The sequence below is a fragment of the Trachurus japonicus genome, chromosome 3, assembly GCF_045865225.1.
Source record: "Trachurus japonicus isolate A0001 chromosome 3, Traja_1.0".
Lineage (NCBI taxonomy): Eukaryota > Metazoa > Chordata > Actinopteri > Carangiformes > Carangidae > Trachurus > Trachurus japonicus.
Window position 1 is genome coordinate 36864403 of NC_140909.1, and position 6000 is coordinate 36870402.

Genomic DNA, 6000 nt, shown 5'->3' on the forward strand with positions numbered 1-6000 from the left:
AGGCAATAGTGCCATAAGGCTTCAAGTGCATAAAACAATGTGATGTTAATCAGGAATACAAGTTTGAGGTGTGGACCACACAGGCCATTAACTTGGTGATGGGCAGGTCTGAGATGTGGAGGAAAAATGGCTCCTCCACTGATATTGAAATTTACAACTCAATAATTGAACACTTAATTTAATGTGTCCATGATGCGCTCACTTGAACACACTGTTTTAAGTTACAAGAAGTTGAATTTATGAAGGCTCAATAGAGAGATCATATGACATGGCAAGTGGCAAGATTATCTGGTCTCAGTAGGCTACTGTAGAAGTTCTTATATTAGATAATAGTCACCATGATGAAATTATGCAGTTAATACACTAGATCAGAGCTCAGGGACTTTACTGGTGCCTAGGAGAGATATGGTTCACAGACTCTTACTAACTTTACTGAGTATATCATGGAAGTGTTTAATACCTTTGATAAAATAAACCAAGAAATATTTTTCACACATAAAATGTGTCTTGTGCGAGAGGAGAGCAGACTTTGGTACTGAGCTGGTTTATTGAGCCTGTTAAGACACAAAATCCCAAAGCTGACATTTTTCACTGAGTCTATGCAGGAGTTTGAGTGAAAGATGTCGTGAGTCCATTTGATGAAGGTGGGAAAGACCATCAAAGAGACTTTAAAAATAGGTATACTCTCCTTTGCTGTACGCTGTTCTGCAGGAGATGGGTCTTTGAAGGTACTGTAGTAATTCTTCAACCGTATGATAAAGTACAAGCATCGTCTTGCCCTGCTCTGTTTTTATGACTTTGGTTTCATCACTGTCTTTGACTTTGTAAACAGTTACTGTTGTTGTCTGAATGCCAAACAGCCAGAAAGTGAACCCATTAATAATATAACTCAATGGCAGCAGTTGACATTGATAGCATGGGTTGCTTGGGATCCCCAAAGATTTCCCACAGTGCTAACGCACGGGCACATCATTGTTGATTCAGAGGTAGTAGATGTGTCACATGAAACTGAGGCTGTACGTGCCAGACAGAACAGCTGACAGTTGTGGAAATGAAGATGTGGCTATGCTTTCTAAGGGCCAAGGCCGTCAACACCAAGTGCTTACAAGCTAAAAGGCAAATAAACAAACCAAAGCTTGCTAGGCAGCAGGCAAGCTACAGCACTACAGTACTACTACTGTAGGTGTTCTATGTGGGATTCAAAAACATACAGCATTGGGTCTGTAGTGTTTGGCCAGTCTTCATTTTACTCATAGATTAGTTTAATGCAAGTACTGTTTCATTGTCAGGCTATAACTCAGGCCTATGACTATGATGGTAACAGCTGTGTTAAGTACACTTACTGTCGCACAAAAAGCAAGCAAATAAACAAAAAAACAAAACAAAACTGTAGTTTCTAAATAGTAATGGAGACTAAGATTTAGAGACCAAAGCATTTTCCCCTAAATCAGATAAGATAAAAGATATTCCAAAAGACATGATCACTGCTGATTTAGATGGAGCCTGGCAGTTGGATGTGGCTCCTCTCCTTAAAACCGCTATAGGAACTTTTAAATGGATATGCAGAAGTCTCTCGTTTCTGCTGATGTCTCTGTGTGACCTGCAACAGCAAATGAGCCCATTGGTGTGAATATTAGCTATTTCTAAATAGTGAAACCGGGAGGCAGTGGTCGGCTGAAAATGTGCATATCACTGTCGCTACACAAACGGTGCACAACTTCTTGCAGCAGGAGACTCGGCGGCCGCAGCCACTGAGTGAGAAGCTCCTCCGCACCGGAGATAAAGCCGAGGCAGGCGGGGCAGCTCGGTCTCACTAACCTCAGCAGTCCTGGTGCTCCACAGACCGGGCCTCGGTTCCCCTACTTGGCCCCGAGTTGCAAACACAGAGGGTGAAAGCGAGGCGGCTGGTTCATGCTCCAGCCAGCCGAGTCCCTCCACTCCTCTCACCCACAGAGCACCCGTCCTGGGATATAAAGTCAGTCAGTTAAGTATTCTAATAAAAATACATAAAAAAGTTAGTTTGGAGCCTTGACACGTGAGCCAGATACTGTAAGCATCTTTATGACAGAGCTCATGGGAAATGCAGTCTTCATTCCGACAAAACGCTACCACTTTTGGCCAAAGGGACCGTCAAAATCAACAAAAACTGAAAGTTCCTTGTGGAGCTTTAATTAGAAAAAAAAATTCTCTTGAATCTCTTTACCCAGAACTCACACCACAGTCTGATTTAAGATAGTCTATATTTGTGAAACCAGCCCCATTGTACCATATGTGGCCCTTTTCGCCATATCAGCTTCTCTCATATGCTATCAGAATAAAGGCAAATACACCCAGGCAAATAAAAGGAGTCACTGATAGGAAAAATGTAGCTCATCATTCAGTAATTGCACAGGACAATGTCATGTTTATCATTTTGTCACTGTGGAATATTGTTTCTGCAGCTGGAAATGATTGCTAAAAGCAAATGAGTTTATTTCATTAAAATTTTTATATCGTCTCCGAGTATAGAACAGGGACAAATACCATCAAAGCTGCAGCTGGGCCCCAGATGTGACGTGAAGTAGATGGGAACTTTCTTTTGTTCCTGACACCAAGGCTTTTTCCCCTCCTGGTACTTAGTCAGTTTGCTGCTTTTGATGGGGATGAGAGGAGCTGATGTAATTGGCCATTATTGAAGCGTGCCCCCAACTCCACCTCCCGTCTGTCCATCTAATAAGGTTTGCAGCCTTTTTGCCATGTTATGCTGTGCAGCATTATACAATTTCAAAATTGTGCTGGTTGCTCACACTCTGGGTCTGCATCTGTTCATGCTTCCACAGATATAGGCCTCCAGAGCATTTTTGTAGTGTAGATGATATGGATGGAGTCGCTGAACCTTGGTTATATACACAGTAACTATGCAGATGTTCCAGCGGTATTTTGGAGCGGAGAAGATACTGTACGCTTCTTGAAATAGTGCACTTCCCAAAGCCATCATCAAAATCTCACAGTAGCTGAGAAAACCTTTACACTGTCTCATTGTTCTCTGAGGACACCTACACAGCGAATTCCTCAGAGAGCCGAGGACTAGTCACAACTCAGAATATATTCCAACACAAGTGGTACTTTTCAAAAGGCTTATCTCAGGTCTAAATATGTCCTACAGCAATGGTGGAAAATGTTCAATTAAGAAACTGGCAAATTAATGGTCCTCTGGTGTGACCTTTACCCATGAAATAATGGCACTTTTAAGCATGGGGTGATCATTCTGTTTGCCATAACAAACTTTTAATACTTCTCACGGCACAGTTTAACACACTGCTGAGTTTAACATAATTAAATATCTTGCTGACACTAAGGCAAATGCTGACTGAAACAGTCAGACGCTAATATTCACTGTTGTAAAAACAGCTTCTGCTTTTCACATAAAGCACATTGAGGACGTTTAACGAAATCTGGTTGTTGTCTGTGACAAAGTCGACCACTTAAAATAATCATCTGCTACCTCCAGTTTGAAATACTTTGAAGTCAGTGTGGATAAAGTTTCTGGCTTCACAAAGACATGAGAGCATTACATAAAAATAAGCGAAATGTGAAATGTATTTGGACATTCTTGCTCTCCTTTCCCTAAAATATCATATAGCAGTTATGTTACTTAGGAAGTGGAATAGGAAGTGCCTCCATAAAGGTCTTAGATCTGTCATTTTTGACAGTAACTTTAGGGACAAAACATAACTTCCCAATTCTTGTAGAGAACATTATGAGTGACATCAGATTGCATTTTGGGATCCACTGTTATTCATGTTAAAATGTGAAAAAAACAAAAACAAAACTGGTAGCTACAAACTGTAGTTCATAATGTTGGAAATAGTGATATTTTGCCTATAGATCACTGTAGGGAGCAAAACAAAATGGTACAATTGAAATGTGAGTTTGGTGTGAAGTGGAGTGTAACACAAATATTTTTTTGTAATTGAAGTGTTGAACAAACAATCATTAATGTGATGCTTATCTGGTGAAGTGGCCTATGGTTAAATGTGGTGATGTGCACATTTTCCCCACTGACAGTAGCTGGGTTTCCATCCAAGTCGTATCGAATTTAAAAGCGGATTTTGTAAAAATGCGCAAAAAGCAAAGCAAATTTATGCCCGTTTCCATTCATTAGTGTTTTGCGATTAGGAGGAGTGCGCCGTGAGATTACGTCATAAGAGAGCGTGAATGTATCCAACAGTTGACACTCAGCTGACACTCAACATCATGGACAATTTACGTACTTTCCGGACTATAGACGCACCTGTATAAGCCGCACCAGCTACATTTTGAAAGAAAATACATATATAGGCCGCACTTGAATATAAGCTGCAGGTTTTCATGTTGTAACATGAGATATTTACACAGAAAGACAGTAGGGAACTGTGACAGTCTGCTCGCTTTTCCGCTGTTTTGGTTATGCTCCTCTCCTCCATGTGCATCTGTTTACATACGAAGCCGGTGAAAAATCAATAAGTTACATAACGATGTTACGGCGTGTGTTTGTGTAGTCTTAACCGTCATAAACAAAAGATTATGGGTTACGGAGCGCGTTTGTGTTGCGGTGCAGAGAGGAGAGCTGGGAGACCGGGGCGTCGCTGGGTGAAGTCCAGCAGCTTCACCCACAAACTCTGCCTCAATTCGCATAATCTGTTTCCATCACAAAAACTCGCATTTCCTTTATTCGATACGCTGACAAATCCACCCCCTCCAAGCGTATAAACTTTTATGCGCATTTACTGCCTTTATTCGAATTTCTGGCGTTTCCATCCACCTTTTCTTATGCGCATTTTGTGAAAATGCGCATAAGAAAAGGTGGATGGAAACCCAACTAGTGTCTGGAACTTGTAACTCCCTCTAAACTGTCATAGGTCTCTTATAACAGCTTAAAGGAGTTACCTCCATCAATTTTTGCATGGTTGCTCAGTTTTTGAGGACAGTCTGCTCAAGGCAGATTTATCTCTTCCACTCTTTTTCAACTCCTTACTGAGTGATTGAACTCCAAGGCATGCTTCGTGACTTGGAAATGTTCATGTATCATCCCCTTTTGCTTCTCAATCACCTGACCTTTGCTCACCCACCAAACCTGCATCTGCCACAATGAACTGATACTAATGAGACAGGTGCTTAACTACAGTATAGCCTGACTTGGTCACACCACTAAAACAGCCAAATTGTATGGCAGCTTAAATTCATTCCAGTGAAATCACGACAACCATTAGGGAATGAAGCAAATCTTTCATATCAAATAAAATTTTAATGAACTTTGACCCATGAATTCATGCTGTTGACTGTTGACATGCTGTCTTACTTCTGGAGAGTAGGATGGACAAAGCTACAGAATCAGCAGCAGTGGGAACAAATATGTCCATGAATGAACCCTAACAATTTATTGCCCCTTGAGAAATTGAGCTAAGCAAACAGTCAATTAGCAAGCTCATTAGTTCTGAGAGCTTTACTTTCTCCTTTTCATTAACTCTGTGGTGTATGGTTGTGAACAAAAGTTCTAGTGGGAGTAAACAGGAGAGAGAGAGAGGCACTGGGGGCAATAGTGGCTAATTAGCACTAGCCCAGTTGGCTACTGGTGGTAGCCAGGCGCAGCAGTTCACACAACACCTACGAGAAATGTCGCTATGATCGTCATCATTAAATATTTGCAGACTTTCTGATTTTGCTCGAGGCAACCATTCTCTGGTGAGCCAAGTCCTCTTTAATGATTAATTTATATAGGATAGCCTATATTATATATTTTATGATAAATGTAAGATCCCTTTTTACTTATAAGATTTCTTTCTTGTTGGTAATTGTCAAAAATAGCCACATTAATCACCCACTATAGTTTAAAAGAGCTATATATCCCGTGTAAGCATTAGCAGTTGTTTCCCAAGGGCACTAGGCTACTAGAAGAAATGTGAGTTCATCATTACGCTTCATTCCTTTTACAACTATCTCCAGTGGTGAAAAGCAAGGTCAGTGTTAACTTGTCTCAAA